Raw genomic sequence first — 20504 nt, 5'->3', positions numbered from 1 at the left:
TTTTTGCCTCTGAGTCCTTGTGGGATTTTTTTTTTTTTTATTCAAACAGAACGTCACAAAAATTATAATCATCCTCATCAGTTCACTCAGTCGCATGTAATTAATTTTTTTTATCTTGATCTTTTGTTAGCACTTTTATGAATTCATCAGTTTTCCATTAGAGTTCTGAAAATGCTTATTCATTCAGTTCAGCAGTACAGTCAGTTACCAGAAACCTGTACTTGTCAGAGTCTTTTCCATGAATTCCTTGAAGATGAAACCCTTTTATGGGAACATATTTGCAAAAGCATCAGAGTACACCCAGAACTGTCTGTAAATGACAAAAGACTTAAAAATGACCACGGTTAAAGATTTGATGAAAGTTCATAATAATGCAATTGACAAGAAAATTTAGTTATTTCTGAGATATACATTTTAAAGTAATAACTAGAATTATGACTTATAACATTATACCAGAACATATAAGATTTTTAGAAATTTCATGTAATGTCTGAAACATTTATATTAACATATTTCCATACAAATAACCCAAAGAAAGTTTAGTATTAGTTGTTTTTTTTGTTTGTTTGTTTGTTTTTTTGTACTGCATGTTCTTATCAGTCATCAATTTTATACACATCAGTGTATACATGTCAATCCCAATCACCCAATTCAGCACACCACCATCCCCACCCCACCGCGGTTTTCCCCCCTTGGTGTCCATACGTTTGTTCTCTACATCTGTGTCTCAACTTCTGCCCTGCAAACCGGTTCATCTGTACCATTTTTCTAGGTTCCACATACATGCGGTAATATACGATATTTGTTTTTCTCTTTCTGACTTACTTCACTCTGTATGACAGTCTCTAGATCCATCCACGTCTCAACAAAGGACTCAATTTCATTTCTTTTTATGGCTGAGTAATATTCCATTGTATATATGTACCACAACTTCTTTATCCATTCGTCTGTCGATGGGCATTTAGGTTGCTTCCATGACCTGGCTATTGTAAATAGTGCTGCAGTGAACATTGGGGTGCATGTGTCTTTTTGAATTATGATTTTCTCTGGGTATATGCCCAGAAATTCTGTTTCCCTCTTTCTTTCCTGCTTTGCCAAACTTCCTCTCTCTTTTCTGTATCATTCTCATCAGCTTACAGTCATGCTCTAATATGTATCAACAATATCTTCATTGGCTCCACATCCCCTCCAGTTGCCCTCACATTTCTAGTCACCCCTTCTCAGAGGAACCTCTTAAAAGGCTGCACATACTTTATTGCCCCACGTTCTTCCCTTGTCTAGTCTAATCAGGGTCCTTTCCTGAGTGAGGCTCTCCTTGGCAGTCCTCGATGAACTCCATGTTGCCAAATTCAGCAGCTGTCCCTTCTCTGACTTATCGTGCTTGACTTTGCAGCAGCATTTGACACAGTCATTTGCTCCTTCTTTGAACACTCTTCTTGTGGCTTCCATTATCCTACACTCTCCTGGTTTTTCTACTCTTGCTGGTAACTTATTCTAAGTCTGCATTTCTGCCCCCCCCTCCTCTGCTCAACCTACAAAGGTTGGTGTCCCTCCTAGGCACTGGGACTCAATTCTTTTCTCTTTTCATGTTCTCTCCTGTTATGACCCATCCAGTCTATGGCTTTACATTCCATCTAGATGCCAGTACCTGCAGCCATGACCTTTCCCACCCCACAAGATTTATTAATTCATTCTTTTTAAAAAAATTTTATTGAAGTATAGTTGATTTACAATGTTGTCTTAATATCTGCTGTACAGCAAAGTGACTCAGTTATACATATATATATATATTCTTTTTCATATTCTTTTCCATTATGGTTTATCACAGGATATTGAATAGAGTTCCCTGTGCTATACAGTAGGAACTAATTCATTCTTTTAAAAGACTTGTATGTACTCCCTACCCTCCTGCCAAGCTTTATTGAGGTATAATTGACAAATAGGAATCATATATAATTAAGGTATACAATTTGATGCTTTGATATATGTATATAGTGTGAAATGATCACCACACTCAAACTAACTAACATATCCATCACTTCACAGTTACCTTTGTGTGTGTGTTTGTGCGTGTGTGGTGAGAACACTTAGGATCTACCCTTTTAGCAAACTTCAAGTATGCAATAACTGTATTAACTGTAGTCACCATGCTGTATATTAGGTCTCCAGAACTCACTTGTCCCCACCGATTTTAAGAAGTAAACCTCAGGGGACTTACCTGATGGTCCAGTGGTTAAGACTCCATGCTCCCAATGCAAGGGGCCTGGGTTCGATTCCTGGTCAGGGAACTAGATCCCGCATGTTGCAACTAAGGGCCCACATGCTGCAACTAAAAGAGCCCTCATGTCGCAACTAAAGACCCTTCATGCCACACCTAATATATCTCTCATGCTGCAACTAAGACCCGGCGTGGCAAAATAAATAAATGAATAAATTTTTTTTTTTTAAAAAAGAGGTAAACTCCAGCCTCCTTTGCATGGCATTCACACTGCACTACCATTGCTAGGTTAAAATGTAGAATTGATCTTATTGTGTAGTGGGAATTGTCTCAAAAATATCTTTGAGATCTTTATACTGCCTCAGAAATTTCATTGAGAAACACTAGAAAACAATGTTGATAAATTGACCAATTCTAAGAATGTTGAAAGTTTTCGGGGAAACTTGAAACATTAAAAGGCTCAGAAATGAGAGTTACAGAAATGAAAAGTGGAAGAAAGCACAGGAGAATCGTGTTTTTAAACATTTTGTTCTTTTTAAATATTAAAATTCAAAAATCTTGAAACAAAAAAAAGACTTACTAATCCACATGGATCTCTAATAGGCATCTCAAATTCAGTATTTCCAAAGCAAAATCTTGATTCTCTACCACCTCCCACACCAAACCTGATTCTCTCCCCATGAGACCCATCTCAGTGTATGTTACCACCATCCATCCAGTTGTTCAAGCTCCAAGCCTACAAGTTTCCTGCCCCACATCCAACCCATCAACAAATCTTGTCACTTTGGCTTCCAGAGTGTATTCCAGGTGTTCCAACCTCTCTACCTTGACTCCTCGACCATTCTTCCCTCTGCCACTCTCTCTTTCTTGGATGGTTGTAGTGGCCTCCTATAATCCACTTCGTGCACAGCGGCTGGAACATCTTTTTAGAAGCATTAACTGGATGATGTCACTCCCCTGCTGGATTATGGTGTTCTACCATGTTCTGACCCCTGCTCTCCCCTGTTTCAGACCACACTTCCTCCTGTTGATTCTTCCAGCACATCAAGCTCCTCTTGGTCTTTTATACTAACTGTTCTCCCTGGAATGTTCTCTCTGCCCCTCCCCCCATCTTTCTATGGCTGGCTTTTCATCATTCATATCTCAGTTTAAGTATCACCTCTGATTCCTCAATCCAAAAGAGCCACCAAGTCACTCACTACATCATTCTCACCTTACTGTAATTCTTAACACTGCACTTATCATTATATTAGCTTTCTTGTTTATTTATTTGTACATTTATTGTTCCCCTCTCCTCTTCCTCCCCCCACGTTAGAATGTGAGCAGGGCCCACACTTTATCCCTGGTGCCTAGAATAGTATTTGGTATACAGTAGGTATTCAGTTAGATCAATGAATGAATGAATGAATGATATATTTAAACTGCCTAACATGATCTCCAGCACATGAAAGACACTCAGTAAATGTTCTCTTTCTCCAGAAACTCGTGTTTCTGGGGCTAAGTCTAGAAGCTTCTGGTGAGAACAGTGATCTGATAAACAAATTCATATTTATGTGTTAGGATCCTAATTATTAGAGTTTCCAGACAAAAGGGAATTACATTTTACCAAGAAAATTAAAAAAAAAAAAACCAGTGATAAAATTCCAGGGATCACCAGTGTCACATTTTTTAGTGGGAGACTTTCTTGGCCCTAACTATAAGATCGGTTCTCAGATTTTTAAAAAACTTTGACATGTTTACCCTGGGATTTAGACATGTAAAGTTTCTAAACCCTCCAGATATTTACAAATTGAATATATGGGGTAAGAAGGAGAAAGATTGGGAGGATGTATGCTGAAGTGGTTTCCCTTTTAGACATTATTAGAAGATTAGCTGTGGTTTTTTGGTAAACGCTTATAGTGGATTCTATTATAGTATTGAAGCTTCCAGGAACAATCAGTACAAATGAGCTCAACTAGTGATTTTGTTTTACAGATAATTAACTTTTTGACAGAATGCATCACATGTTTCGGGGTATTTGGAGAAACCATTACCCTTGACCCAGTAGGATTTATTTTTAAAAATTGGATTAAATGCTTATTGTATTCATAGTTCATATGTGAGTAAAGAGGTGTGTACCATTATTCACTCTCCTGGTATTTATCACCTATGCATCATTATTAGTCATTTTTTTTCTAGCAACCATTTTTAGTGAAACTAGGCAAGTGTGGCAAGCAGCACTTCATGGATATATTTAGAGTCTTACTCTTTTTGACTCCTCTGTGAAAGTGGATTAAGTGTGTATACATATGTTTTTTAAATTAAACTTTTTGCTGAAGTACACATTATATGCATTGTAAATATACAGTTCAGTGAATTTTCATGAACTTCACACACCCCTGTCACCAGCCCCCAGATCAAGAATCAGAACATGAGCAGCTCCCAAAAGCCCCCTTCATGTCTCCTTCTGGTCACCACCACCCCCACCCCCCACCAAAAGTAACTACTATTCTGATTCTAATGTCATAGAGTGATTTTGCCTGTCCTTGAATTTCGTATATATGGTACTGAAACTGCATAACTCAGATGGGGGCTTGAACCCATGTACCAGGACTCGAACCCAGCCAAAACCCAGATTGGGACTTGAACCCACAGTCTTTTAATTGAGATCACACACCTGGTCTCAGGACTTATGAAGCTGAGGTTCTTTATGTCTCATCGCAGAAAGAATTCAGTGAGAGGCAAAGTGATAGGTAAGAAATGGATTTATTTAGAGAGATACACATTCCATAGACAGAATGTGGTCCGTCTCAAAAGGCGAGAACGACCTTGGGAGAAACACATTCCACAGACAGTGTGGGCCATCTCAGAAGGCGAGAGGCCCCAAAATATGGGGTGGTTATTTTTTATGGGTTGGGTAATTTCATAGGCTAATGAGTGGGAGGATTATTCCAGCTATTTCAGGGAAGGGGCAGAGATTTCCAGGAATTGGGCCACCACCCACTTTTGGCTTTTTATGGTTGGCCTCAGAACTGTCATGGTGCTTGTGGGTGTGTCATTTAGCTAATGCATTACAATGAGCGTACACTGAGGCTCAAGGTCTACTGGAAGTAGAATCTTCTGCCATCTTGGACCTAGTTGGTTCTAACCAGTTTTTGTGATGTCCTGTGGCTATGTCAATTCTTTTAAAAGGCTGTGCCCTGCCCCCTTTCCTCCTGTTTCAGTACCACACAGGATATCTGACTTCTTCTGCTCATTATTGTTCAGGAGATTCATCCGTATTGTTGTGTTGTGTGTTGCAGTTGCTGAATAGTATTCCATTATATGAGTGTACCACAATTTATCCTTTCTACTGTTTTTGTTTTCAATAAATTTATTTATTTATTTATTTATTTTTGGCTGCGTCGGGTCTTCATTGCTGTGTGCGGGCTTTCTCTGGTTGCGGTGAGCGGGGGCTACTCTTTGTTGCGGTGCGCGGGCTTCTCACTGTGGTGGCTTCTCTTGTTGTGGAGCACGGGCTCTAGGCACTCGGGCTTCAGTAGTTGTGACACGCGGGCTCAGTAGCTGTGGCTCGCGGGCTCTAGAGCACAGGCTCAGTAGTTGTGGCGCACGGGCTTAGTTGCTTTGTGGCATGTGGGATCTTCCCGGACCAGGGCTCGAACCTGTGTCCCCTGCATTGGCAGGCGGATTCTTAACCACTGTGCCACCAGGGAAGTCCTATCCTTTCTACTCTTGATGGGCCTTTGGTTTGTTTCTAGTTTTTGGCTTTTATGAATAATGTTGTGAGGCTCACCCTTGTACATATCTTTTGATAAACACATGTGTGCATTACTACTCGGTAAATGCTGTATTCCCTCTACCCTTCTAGGTTCTTGGCTGAGACACCCCTGTAATAAAAAGACAGATTAACAGGAGAAAAACAAACAAGTTTAGTAACATATATACCTCCTGTATACATAGGAGAGACCCACGAAAACTGAGTAACTCCCCAAAATGGCCCAAGCCCCACCACCTTCAACACCATCTTCAGCTAAAGACAAAAGGAGATCTTGGGGTGCGGTGGTGGAGGAGGCCAGTTATAGGAATTATCAGGAAAAATACAGTAAACAAGGGTAAGGTTATTATGCAGATTTAAGTCCATGCCTTCTCCATTGACAAGAGTTTCTAGAGATTTAGAGTCACCCTTCTCTTCCTGGTACAGAAAGGGAGATACCCTTTAAGTGGAGATTTCCCTGATAAATGTAAATGTCTCTTACAAAAGGATAACTTCTACTTGGTTTTCAGAGCTTCTCCTTCGTTTGCTGTTTCTTAAAAATAATCAGCCTCAAGATAATTCTTATGCCAAAGAGACATTTTGGGGTGTCATATTGTGCTCCCCTTCAATACCTAAAAGAATGCTTCAGATATATTTCTACTCATTTTCATGGTTGTCAGTTATTTTCTTCTCTGAATGCAATTAGGATTAGTAACCACCTCTGCATAAACTTACATATCTGTATCCATATACAGTGTTGAGGCTTTTTATTCATAACTTGAATTGTTTTAGCATCAGTTGTTTTTCTACTTTAATTTTTTTCTAAGAGTGTTTCTATGTTCATTTATTACCTTACCAGCTACCTATATCAAAATGTCATTTTTAAGTATCTCAAGAATTTTGACTTTTTCTTTTCCTGTGAGACACACACACACACACACACACACACACACACACACGTAATTATTTTGAAATGAAAAACACTCCTGGAACTGTCAAATGTATTTTGCAGATATTGAGGCAAAGGTTTACCCACCTGAATAGTCTTGGAATGGTACAGGCTTATTAAGCACTGATTCCTAATTTTGCCAAGGGGGGAAAAAGGGAAGAACAAAGTGAATGAAAGTGGTTTTGAAAAACTAAAGTATGCTTTATTTTGTTGTGATTACACCCAGGTCCGCAGGTTGACATTATTATCTCCCTTTGTCCCAAATTGCATTAACTTACTCCATTCAGCAAATCTGAAGTTAACTCGACAAACTGAATAGAGCAAATATAGCCTGAAATCGAGCAAATACCTTCCATTTGATTTTGGTAGGAGTCACAGCCGCTGAATGTACTCTTTTTGTAGAGAACATTTAGCGAATACTATTATCTATGGCACTGCTTTTCAGATGTACAGATCCATCAGCTGGGGATCTTGTTGAAATGCAGATGCGGATTCTGGGGTTCTGGGATGGGGCTGGAGATGCCTGCTTTTTGGGGGACCACACTTTGAATAGCGAGGCTTTAGAGCACAGCCGGGTTTACGTGAGACCTTGGTCCGTTGCCCATGCAGGGGTGATAAACATCCCTGCCCCAGTGCCTCTCGGGTGGGCCTCCCAGTGCGGGCTGAAGAGCCAGGTGTGTGCAGTCGCCCGTTAGAGCCGCAAAAGCCCAGTGCTCTTTGGACGTTTCTTTAAATCTCAAGTAGCAACTCCTTTCAATCTCCCCTCACCTAGTCTCTCCTCAAACATTCCGAACACCTGAAGAAAAACGACTGCGCTCCTCAAAAGCACGCCAAACCAACATACACAGACACCCACACCCCAACCCTCGCCCATACGGGTGCGCGCACACTTAATCCCAGGTACTGACCTGGAGGAAGGAGTGGGGCAGGGCAGGCACGAAGCCGCCCTCTTCTCTCCTGGCTTCAGTGCTTTAGACTTCCTCATTCATTCCACAGAGGCTGGGTGTCCGTTTCAACATCCCGGTGCCGAGCACTGCGATACACACCAGCCCCCTTCCAGCCACTAGCTGTGCACTTCTCTGCCCGCCCATGTGGCAGCCTGGAGTGCTGGGGAATTAACAATCCCCAGCCCACCCCGGGAGCAGCCCTCAGCCAGCGCCTGATGAAAGCTGGTAGATAAAGAGTCCAGCTCTTTGCCCATGAGCAGGACCACTGACACGGATGGGCGGTCTGCGCTGCCTCCCAGAGCTCCCCAGGACTGAGACTCAGCTGCCCCCAGTGGTAACTGGCTTGATGACGCACCTGTATTAGCTGCCTTCCTGCCTCCATCTCACTTCCCCCGTTCTCCTGTGTCCTGGGATCACATCCTAAATAAATTGCTTGCTCTCGAATCTTTGCCTCAGAGTTACCTTCTGGAGGAACCCAAACTATGGCAAGGCTCTTTGAGGCCAACAGTCAGGAAGTACTTTTGTTCGTTTTAATAAAACCCCATTACAAGAAAACACGGGAGCCCCTTGGGTTTGTCCTAGGGGGTTTCACCACTGTCTAGTTATTTTGTTGGCATGACACCAACCATTCAGATGGCTGGACATAAGCCCGATCATGGAGAGCGTGCTTCTGTGTTCCTGGACTGTCAACAGAGTTGATATCTGGGGTCCCTAGCAGAGCTGATTCTTGTCTTTCTGACTCCTGACCAGGGGCATGTATCTCTGAGTTCTGCCTCAGAGCCCTGAGCACATCCTGTGGCCCCTGCAACCCTCATGCTGGCTGCATCCTACTTCCATGCTCCTTTCTGTAGGCCTCCTTCCCTGGGGTTCTCTGTTGTGAGCTCTCTGCCCAGCCCTTTGGGACAAGGAGTCCTTTCTTGGACCGTCAGTTTACTGCATGGAGGCTCCTGAGTTTAAGTTTCAGGACGTACCACCCCTGTTCTCCAAACTTTGCACCAATGATCAGTGCTTCTCGTAGCCGTGTCTTTAGCTTGTCCCCCTCCTCCTGCCTTCTTCCCCAGACTGGAAATGGATCCAAACCTTGGCATAATTTAAACTTCTGAGTGCATTTTAGAACTGCCTGTACCCAAATGGGGGATCTTAGCCCTTCTATATGTTCAGAAGTGTGCCTTTTCCCCTCAAGACCTTGTATGCAGCACTCCCCTTTCTGTGGTTCCTTGTATGATGGGAACCCCCACCAGGCAGGAACATTTGGGAGGGTAGCCTGATCTGGCACTCTAGAATGGATTGCTCACAATCTTGCTGTACCCCTGCCAGGGTGCATTGCCCACCAGGCTGAACACCCATGTCTTTGTTTGGGCCTCTTGGGGTTCCTGATTAGAGACCCTTGTTCCTTTGGATTTGGTATTTTAAGAGTACACACTACATCAGTAGGACTGTCTTTAATGTAAACATCCATGAAAACATCAAGGATGGATGGCTAGGTGACTGATTCCCTGTGACTTTGGGCTCTCTTCCTGCCTTGTAGACTGCCACCTTCTTGCTGTGTTCTCAAATGGTGGAGAGAGAGGGGGGGGGGAGAGGGAGGGAGGGAGGGAGGGAGGGAGGGAGGGAATCTTTCTCTTCTTATAAGGCTGCAGCCCTATTAGATTAGGGTCCTACCCTTATGACCTCATTTAACCTTAATTATCACCTAGAGACCCTGTCTCCAGATACAGTCATGCTGGAGGTTAAGGTTTCAACATATTAATTTGTGGGGGGAGGGACACAGTCCAGTCCATAGCAAAAACTATGCCCAGCTTCCCCTCCAACCCCTCCATTCATCTAGCTGAATCCTGAAATTCCGCAATTTGAGATTCATTTCTTTGGTTTAAAGAGTTGTTAAAATGTAAATGGGCACAGAATTTGGTTGGTGTGTCTTGATATGAGGTCGGCTCCTGAGAGCAGGTAGGGTTCAAAAAGTAGGAGGCCACTGGGTACCTACAAGTTGGGAATGGGCCCCATCTAGAGGAGAGAAAGGGTACTAAAAAGAAAGTTGGTTTTCTCCGAGCAGTGTCTTTTTGTTAACTTTGCCAAGGCCTGTTCAAGTCCTAAGAATTATTTTATCAGTTCCTGCAAAATAACCCTTAAGATCAAAGAACTGAGTACTTAACGTTGCTTTCTTGGATCTATGAACAATCTGAAAGACATTGCCTTTTATTTTTATTTATTTATTTATAAATTTATTTTTTATTTATATTATTTATTTTCGGCTGCGTTGGGTCTTCGTTGCTGCGTGCAGGCTTCCTCTAGTTGCGGGGAGCGGGGGCTACTCTTTGTTGCGGTGCACAGGCTTCTCATTGCTGTGGCTTCTCTTGTTGCAGAGCACGGGCTCTAGGCGTGTGGGCTTCAGTAGTTGTGGCACGCGGGCTCAGTAGTTATGGCTCGTGGGCTCTAGAGCACAGGCTCAGTAGTTGTGGCCCACGGGCTTAGTTGCTCTGCAGCATGTGGCATCTTCCCGGAGCAAGGCTCGAACCCCATGTCCCCTGCATTGGCAGGCGGATTCTTAACCACTGCGCCACCAGGGAAGTCCGACATTGCCTCTTTTTTTTTTATATATAATTTATTTATTTATTTTTGGCTGTGTTGGGTCTTCGTTTCTGTGCGAGGGCTTTCTCTAGTTGTGGCGAGCGGGGGGCCACTCTTCATCGCAGTGCACGGGCCTCTCACTATCGCGGCCTCTCTTGTTGCGGAGCACAGGCTCCAGACGCGCAGGCTCAGTAGTTGTGGCTCACGGGCCTAGTTGTTCCGCGGCATGTAGGATCTTCCCAGACCAGGGCTCGAACCCGTGTCCCCTGCATTGGCAGGCAGATTCTTAACCACTGCGCCACCAGGGAAGTCCGACATTGCCTCTTAAAGAGGGAGTCTTAGACTTCCCTGGTGGCGCAGCGGTTAAGAATCTGCCTGCCAATGCAGGGGACACGGGTTCGAGCCCTCGTTGGGGAAGATCCCATATGCCGCAGAGCAACTAAGCCCGTGCACCACAACTACTGAGCCTGCACTCTAGAGCCCGTGAACCACAACTACAGAGCCTGCGTGCCACAACTACTGAAGCCAGCACGCCTAGAGCTGGTGCTCCGCAACAGGAGAGGCCACTGCAATGAGAAGCCTGCGCACCGCAATGAAGAGTAGCCCCCGCTCGCCGCAACTAGAGAAAGCCTGCGCGCAGCAACGAAGACCCAATGCAGCCAAAAATAAATAAATAATAAATAAATTTAAAAAGTAATGATAAAGAGGGAGTCTTATTGACTGTCTGCAAAGGGAGAAGTAGAAGTACAACTTCTCATTGGTTTATCCAGCCTTCTGTCAACACTTTTTATTAGCCAACAAATTATGTGTAATGACAACAGCTGTTTGTAGTCAAGATTCTTATGTGTCGTTGGAGCCTAAAGTACTTTTTGAATCATCAAAGATTAAGTTATGTATGGGATAATTTTCATATTAACTGTGATATTGATAAAGTCTTGGTTACTGCTTGTTACTGAATGGTAATCCTTTATCAACCAGGATATTTCCATTTTAGTACTTCATCCTTCTCCCACGCTAACATCAAAATGGTACCTGAGGTAAAGTGAGCCCTTCTCGTGGCTTCTTATTGCTGGGATTGGCTGCTTGTGGATAATTAGCTCAGCTAATCAGAACACTGTGTATGAGTCTGGCATATGGCTTTGACCCCATGTGGTCTTTGCTCCTAGGGGGACCCATAGAGGGTGGGTCAGTGCTGTTTCAGTTCTGTTAAGGAAAGTGCATGGAATTCCATCTCCTTTGGACCTGCTCCATCAATGGTGTCATCTAGAAGTCTTTAACCCTGGCCGTACATTAGCTTTAAAAAAATGCACAGAGGTAACACTGTCCTGAAACTGGTGTTCATTTTCTCATATATTTCTTTATACTTATATATGAATATGTCCCTAAGCAAGAGAAAATGCTACTTGCATGCTTTTGAACTTTATATGATTGGTATCTTTTTTACCCTCATATTATTCTGCAACTTTAATTTTCAGTATCTTTTTTTTGTGAGATGTGTCCTCGTTGCTACATGTAGCTCTAGCTCATTTCTTTTTCTTTGCTCTGTAGTAGTCCGTTGTGTAACTATATAATCTATTTGTACATTCTTCTATTGATGGTCATTTAAATTGCTTCAGATATTGTTATTAAAAATGAAGCTGCTATGAACAGCCTTGAACATGTTTCCTTGTGCTAATATATAAATATTTCTGTAGGGATTATTTTCAGGAATGGAAGTACTGGGTGGTAGGGTATGTGACTCTTCAACTGTACTAGTTGTTGCCAGATTACTTTCCTAAGCAACCGTGTAAGAGACTTCCTGTTGCTCAGCATCCTTGCCAACACTTAGCATAGTCAGACTTTTGAATATTGCTAAGATGATAGGTATGATATTTATCTCTTTTTGTTTTGATTTGCATTTCTCTCAATACTAGTGTTCACTGACTAAGTTTCGTCTTCATGAAGTTCTAGTTCAAGTTTCTTACCTACTTTTCTCTATCAGTTTATCTGTATTTTTAAAAATTGATTTGTAGATGTTCTTTATATGTTCTGGATACTGATTTTTAGTGATATATGTTATAGATAATGTCTCCCAGTCTGTGGCTTATTTTTCACTTTTTATGGTGTTTTCTGATAAAGGTCTTTCAATGTAGTCAAATTTCTTCTTTTTTTCTTTTATGGTTTGCACTTTTTGTGTTCCTATCCCAAAGACATAAAGATATTCTTCTCTATTGTCTCCTAAAAGTTTTAAATGTTGGCTTTTGAAATAATTTTAGTCTAATTGGAATTGAGGGAAGAATCTGTGTGTGGATTGTTTGTCCATGTGGAAAACCAGTTGTCCCAGGATCATTTATTGAAGAGTTGATCCTTGCCCTCCCTGAACTGCATCTACCCTGGCACCTCCTTTGCTATATCAAGTGCCCATATATGTGTGAATCTGCTTCCAGGCTCTCTCAAATTTGGTTTCCTGGTATATTTTTCAAACCCTGAGTGAATACTACACAGCCTTGATTGCTGTAACTTTCTCAAGAGTCTTGGTATCTGGTAAGTCAAGCCCTCCTTTGTTATTCTTTGTCAAATTGTCTTGGCCACTTTGTTTTACATACACATTTTGCCCTCCATATCCATTGGTTCCATATCTGAGGATTCAACCAACTGCAGATTGAAAATATTTGGAAAGAAAAATTCCAAAATGTTCCCAAAAGCAAAACTTGAATTTGCTGCAAGTCGGCAACTATTTACATAGCATTTACATTGTATTAGGTAGTATATGTAATCTAAAGATGATTTGAAGTATACATCCTTTGTAGGTTATAGGCAAATACTATGCCACTTTATATAAGGGAGTTGAGCATCCTTGGATTTTGGAACCTGCGGGGGTTCCTGGAACCAATCCCCCATGGATACCAAGGGACGACTATACACCTTAGAGTTACCATCAAGTTCCATAAAGAACCTCATTAAGATTTTGAGTGAAATTAAATTTGTAGCATTATATATTTTTTTCCAAATTACTTTGATATAGATTATCTCATTTGTGTCTTGCAACAACTTGAGAGGTAGGTTAATATTACCCAGATGAGGAAACATATTTCTCAGATGAGGAAACATATTAGAGAAATTAAATGCCTTGCCCACAGCTCACAAAGCTAGTCCATTGCAGAGCCTGGTCTTTTTTTTTTTTTATATCCCTCTCCTCTTTTTTTTGTTAAGAAATAATTCACATACCATAAAATTCACCCTTTTAAAGTGTACAATTCAGTGGTTTTTAGTATATTCACAAAGTTGTATAAACATCACCACCATCTAATTCCAGAACATTTTCATCACCTGAAAGAGAAGCCCTGCACTCATTAGCGGTCACTGCCCGTTTTCCCCTCCTCCCCACAGACTCTGGCAGCCACCCATCTACTTTCTGTCTCTATGGATTTGCCTGTTCTGGAGATTTCATATAAATGGAATCATGCAGTATTTGGCCTTCTGTGTCTGGCTTCGTTCACTTAGCCTCATGTTTTCAAGTCTTCCATGTCATGAATCGGAACTTCATACCTTTTTCTTCCCCTTCCTCATTTTTTCTTGGGTTCATTTCCTTTCTTCATTTTCATGTTCTTTCCTTTTTCATTCTATTCCTTTTCCTTCATTTCTTCAGTCCTTTAGCCAAGTCTTTTGACTCCAAATCCAGTGCTCTTTTTACAGTTACCATGTTAAATCAATCAGTAAGTGGAAATTTATTTCTTTAAGAAGTTAAGGATGAAATGAAATGATTACGCATGAGCCTAACAACGAAGTTCTTCAGCCTCACTCCTTGCTGGCATGCGTTAGGCGCTCAAACATTGAGCTGACTGCACCAGAATAGAGGATTCAGCATCAGAGTTCTTTAGAAGAATCTCTCCAATGTTGTTTATGCTAAGCCAAACTTTTGCTAAGCACTGTGCCTGGGAAATGGAATATTATTTAGGTTGTGAGCTGTGCATTAGATATGCATACTTGCTTTTGTAGAAGAGAAGTTGTATTTTCTTCCAGCAAACATCAGGTTGTTCAGTTGATTGTGTTACATAGATCTTGATTTGAAAAACTTAACATAAAGCACTGTATATAAAGAACCCTTCTCTCTTTAAAAATGTACTTATTCAGTTAATCAATATTTTGATGTTAACCTTAACTATGAGCTTGAGTTGAGCTATGAAGAAAAATCAGAAAGAATGACACTACAATTTGCCAAGCCCTGAACTAAACTAGGGACAAATATGTATGTTTCCCTGCAAAGTCTGCTGAATTAATTCCTTACCACTCCCCAGACCACTCCCAGTGAACAAACTGAACCCACATTTGGCAGGGTAGTGGAAGAGGAGAGATTAAACATGCACACACACGCACACACACACTCACACACACACCCACACACACTCATAATTAGTTGATCTGCAGCAAACCTCAAGCTATTCTCTTAACTAAACTTAAATCAAGCCAATAATTCATTTAGATTTTAACCAGCTCTTTTGAAAATTGTTTTATAAGGCTTTAGTTCTTCCAAATGTTCACAACCCACAAAATTGGTTTTGGAAATAATCCTTTTTCCCTTTGGCCTACAAGGAACTGCAAAGTTGAGTTTGAGTTCATTTGCAGTAGTTTTTCTTTCCGTAGGTTTCCAGATATCATTCTTTTTCTGTTTCCTTTTTTAACTTGCCATGGATTTGCCCTTCTTCCCCAATAGTATGTCCAACTCCTTCAAAATCTTTCCATTCATTCATCCATGTACTCTTTCAACAAGTATTTCTAAAGTTCCTACTATGTGCCAGGCAACCTTCTAGTCACTGGGGACTCAACAGTGAACCCAAAGGACAAACCCTCAGCCTTCAACAAAGCTTATTTTCTAGTGGGCAAAGCAGATAATAAGTAAATAAAATACACATTATGTTAGATGGTGATTAGTGCTATCTGTAGAGGAAAATGAATCAGAAAAGAGGTACAGGGAGCATTGAGGGGCTTCAATTTTAAATAGCATTTCTCTAGGTCAGGAGTTGGCTAACTTTGGCCTGTAACCTTCCACCTTTTCCTGTAAATAAAGTTTTATTGGCACACAGCCACACCCATACATTTACATGTTGTCCGTGGAGTTCATTAGTTGCAACAGAGACCATATGGGCTGCAAATATTTACTATTTGGCCCTTTGCAGAGAAAATGCAGATTTTTATATATGATAACTTTTTAGAATTAATATGCATGTTGCACTTTTCAGCTTCCAAATCATCTTTACAAACCCTGCCTCATTGGAGTGTGGTAGCGGTGTTGGGAGAGGTCTAAGTAGCTTTGTTTTATAGGTGACTGAACTGGAGAGGTTACTGAGGTTGTCCAGGGCTGCTGCGCTTGTCAAGTGGTGATGTTTAATTCTAAAAGCTGGTGCTTTTTCCAGCCTAATCGCCTGCTCCTGATGATAAATAAAACCCAGCTTTTTAGCACCGAGAGCTTCCTAGCGTACACAACACAGAAAGGCAATACTACATAAGCATCAAGAGTGTGGGCTGTAAAGCTTGGCTGCCCAAGTTCAAATCCTCACTCTGCCACTTACCTCTGTGACCTCTGTGCCTTGCGACAGTTTCCTTTTCTATAAAGCAGTTATAATAATATGCCTTCTGGGTACGGGGGTGATACATCCCAGTTTGCCTGAGGCAACCCTGGTTTATGCCTGTTTTCTCTGCGTTAATTAATAGTGTCTCATTTTACTCTCAGGTGCTCCAGTCTGGACATTAAATTATATACGTACCCTAGCTAGGGTTGTCACTGGGATTGAGTTAGTACAAATAAAGGACTTAGAATCCTGCCTGACCATAGTCTGTGGCAGTGGTTTCTTATCTCAGTGCTGTGCCTACTCATCACTTAGTTTTCTTCTGACTCATTTCTTGATTCCATTAAGTCCAGACTGGTTTCTGTCTGAAGCGACTTTGTCTGTCTGGGTTAACAGGTGTTGGAGGATCCTTTTTCTAGGGCACAGAGCCCTCCACCTGCAGTGTTCAGCCCCCCGCGAGCCTCCGGGCTCACTCCCTGACCTCCTTTGGCGGGTCTTTGCTCAGATGTCATCTTCTCATGATGTTTTCACAGGCCACTTCCCTAATTTGCCACGCCCTCCCATACACTTCGTGTCTACTTCCCTGCTTTAGTTTTCTACCTAATACTTACTACTAATAACATGTAGATTTTATTGAGCGGCTAATAATATTTTTAGTGTAGTTTTGTTTTGCTGTTGGATAGAAAGAAAAAAAAAACAAATACACTATGCCTGTGAGATTTATTTTTCTGTTTTTAAGAACAGTGTAGCTTTATTGTTAAAATTTGAGAAATTACAGAAAACCGCAGTGAAACAAATATAATCCACCCATAGTCCCACCCCTCCCCCAGGGTTGTCATTTTGAGGTGTATTAAGAAGAAAGCAATTTTACACCAGCTCTAGAGGGAATGCATTTTCTAGTCTAATCATAGAGCTTCAGCTAAACAGCTTATAAGCAAATGAAGATTTCCTATGTTTCTAAGTATTATAATTTTGATTCCTTTAAGATAAACTTTTCTTCATATTTTCATCTGAAACTGGTCTGAGAGAAGATATCAAAGCAATACTGGTCCAGCCTGGTCTCAGCCCCAGAAGTAAAGAAAAAAACATGGCAGAGCAGCTGAGTGAGACGGCAAGTTTCCCCACTTGGAATTAAGGTTTCCTGGCATGTTGGCAATGTGTTAGTCTGACTCTTGCCAATGTGAACGCCTTAATAGAAAGGATCATGTGGTGGCATACTTTTTATTTGCTGACTTCCTTTATAATATGGAGCAAGTTGCACATTCTTTGTGTGTCACTCTCTCCTCTAAGAATATAATTCAGCTCCGTGTGTTTGCTCCACAGCCCTCTTTAAAACTTGTAATTGTTTCATATATTTGTTCGTTTACATTTTTATTTGAGTGCCCCACCAGCATGTAAGTACCAGAAGGGCACAGTTGTATCTGTCTTGCTCACCGCTGTGTTCCTAGTGCCTCACGTAGTGCCTTGCACATGGTATTTACTCACTAAATATTTGTTGAATGGGGAGTCCACTGAGCCTGGCGGCGCACACTCGCCCACTGCGCAGGGGCCCAGGGTGGGGACGACCCGTGTGCCGGGTTCTCAGCTACGAGAGAATGAAGCCCTAAAAGATGGCCCTCAAGTATCATCCTCACTTTCTCCCTCAGGCCCCCAATTCCTTTAACAAATGGCAGAGTCATCAATTCAACCATCTGAGTTGGTTTCAAGTACCAGTGCCTTTTGAGACAGGAAGCTCATTCAGACCTTCACACTCAGAGATCAAGAGGGATGTTAGCTGCGGTCTTGAGGGGTAGGGGGTAGTGGTGATAGGGTGGGAATGAGGAGAAGAGCACAGGGCAGGGAGGTGGAAGAGGGCCTGCAAGGTGGGATGGCCAGGGAGGAAAGAGCGCAGGAAGGGCAGCGTGCCCGCCGCGCAGGCTTCTCTAGTCTCTGCTAGAGAAGCTCGTTCAATTTCACCTGCCGCCCAGGCCGATGAAGCAACCAGCCGCGTGCCTGACACACCTGAGCGGTGGATGATGGCAATAAGGCAGTAGCTACATTTTTTGAGCATGTACTGTGAGCCATACTCTGTGCTGAGCACTCTTCCTGTACTTACTCACTAATCCTTTGCAAGAATTTTAGGACACAAATATGATGATTATTCCCATTTTATGAATAAGGAATCTGAGGTGGTGAGGCATTAAATATCTGAGACGACTTCATCCTGCAGCTTGTGGTAGGCTAAAACTACATATTCATTCTCATCAGGACTCAGTAAAAATGTCTTGCTGTCCCCGCCCCCCGCAACTCTTGCTTGAGGTCTGGGTGGCAGAAGGACTTACAGGAGCTGCCTCTGGAGAGTGGCCTTTCTACTATCAAGTTTGCTGACCCCTCATAGAGTTCAAGATCAAACCAACTGGCCCACACATGATATCACATGGCTTTCCTTGCAGTGTATTAGAGAGTTACAGACCTTATAACAGGCAGGCCCAGTGCGCCTCATGGTTCAAGGAGACTTTGAGGTCTGGTGGCAAGTGAGTAGCTTTGGGACCACTTATGTGTTCTGCTCCAGTTTTCAAAAAATATCCGGGGAGTTAGACTCTTGTTGCAAGGAAAAAAAATAATACTGTCTCACCACTTGGAACACCTCAGTTTTGGAAAAATCATTAAAAAAAAATACTGCAAAGCCCCCGATGCTGCATGATTGCTGGAGGGTCATTAGGGAAAAGGCAGCGTCCAGACACTTGTGGGAGGTAGGATTTTTTTATAGGCTGTTTGTGTGTCCAGTTTTGCAGTTTTCAGAGGAGGACTCCACTGGGGCTGTGAATGAAAACCACTGAACCTGTCACATTGTTGTTAGCCAGGTCACCTGGAAAAACACCCTGACAAATTGCAGCCCTGGGCGGGTCAAAGAGGGGAACACTAAAAAGAGAAGAAGAAAATGGATGGCCCTGCTCTGGTGTGAGGCCAGGGCTCGGTGTCATAGCCAAATTCCCTGGTGAGAGAGGAGTTTCCACCGTCGGAGGCTTTCCCCACCCTACTTTACATCATTATTTTTTACAGTCTGAAAAAATAATTCCACTTACGGTGGAGCCAAGTAGAGTCACTTGAAGGCAATGTAAACAAAAGGAGCAGGTAGTGTTGATGCTTTAAGAGAACATCCTGATGAGGGTTGGAAAAAAATGAGGAGAAGACCAGCTGGCAAGTGGGAGATTTTCCTGGATGTAGGAGAGCTGCTTGGAATGGCATTGACTTCTGGTTTCTAAGGACCAGCCCAGCAAACCTAAACCTATAATGTAGGCAAACCCTCCTTGGGGGTCTCTTCCCCATCCCTCTCCCTTTGCCATCACTGAGCTAACAGCAGGTTCCCAGCTCAGTGCCCCTGTGTTGTCTGTGCCTGACCTCAGTGGGCTCTCCCGAGTCATCCATGCCTGTGGGATCCCTACTCACCAGCAAAGCTGATGTGATCAATGGAGTCACACTCGTCTGTTAATGACCCCAGTCATTGAAATTTGCATTCTTTAATGGGTTGCAATGCCTTACAAAAAAAAACAAGCCTTGAGAGGTGGTCTTTTGGTTATTAGTCAGAAATTAAGAACTTTGAGGGTAGGAGAGGAGTCCTACTCTAGGCAAGCTTTACCAGGGCATCCTCTCCTTCAGTCCCTTTGATATGGAACACATTTCTCTGTCTTCCACTTCCCAAACACAAAAAGAGTCGGTCACTCCCATCTTTGTGTCCTCAAAGCAGTGCTCTTAGGACTAGAGCGCATTTTATAACACTGTTCATCTGTGCATAGGGGTTGAGTGAAGATGTTTCTTGCCTTCCCAGAACATATCCCTTTATCCTTTCCCTGTGCAAATATGGACCGGCCTCCATTTAGAAGAGAGTCTTAATTAGGAGCCACAACTTCCTGTAGATGATGTGATCAAACATCCAAGGCTGCTGACAGGAGGATTTAGCCTAGGACTGAGAAGTGACTGCTGGGTTAGGTGAGGTGGGAGTCCTGGGCGACCTTGATAAGAGTAGCACAAAAGCCTATTTGAAATCAGTTCGAGAGAGGCTGGAAAGAGAGGAAGTGGCGATTGTGAGTATGCCAAGCCTTGAGCAGATTCAGTTAAGGACTAGTTACAAGGAAAAACTTTGCTTCCTTGAAGGATTGTGTTTTCTCCTCTTCATGGATGAGTTCAGCATGGAACGTGATTCCTTTTCTCCATGGGCACCAGAGAGCCATGTTTGTGGTTTGATATTTGATAATACAAATGTGAAGGCCTCATGACTGTGTTATTTGTTTTCTAATTCCCCTCCTTGGTTTTGATCTCCTTTTCTAATTTATATTCTCCTTGAACCTGCTTTTCTTTGTGTGGGGAGGGGACTACAGAATGCCATTTTGTCATCTGTGGTCTTGGTGGTTGATTACCTACCTCCTGGCCTTTTGTCTACCATAAATCACCATACAGATGGAAGGGATTATTACTATCAAGAACAGATGAGAAGGAGGGCAAATAGTTCTCTTTAAACAGGGAGGGTCTATAGACAGTTTTGGAACATGGGAAGGGAGATATT

At 42.3% G+C, this 20504-nt stretch overlaps 1 protein-coding gene across 3 annotated transcripts in view; it reads left to right on the top strand.

Annotated features, from left to right (window-relative positions):
• Positions 1-20504, top strand: part of ADGRG2 (adhesion G protein-coupled receptor G2) — a 133855-nt gene that overhangs the window by 17331 nt on the left and 96020 nt on the right. The window lies entirely within an intron of this gene.

Source organism: Eubalaena glacialis, chromosome X (genome assembly GCF_028564815.1).
Source record: "Eubalaena glacialis isolate mEubGla1 chromosome X, mEubGla1.1.hap2.+ XY, whole genome shotgun sequence".
Classification (NCBI taxonomy): domain Eukaryota; kingdom Metazoa; phylum Chordata; class Mammalia; order Artiodactyla; family Balaenidae; genus Eubalaena; species Eubalaena glacialis.
The sequence above is the reverse complement of the archived record's forward strand: the minus strand, read 5'-3'. Positions and strand labels throughout refer to the sequence as shown.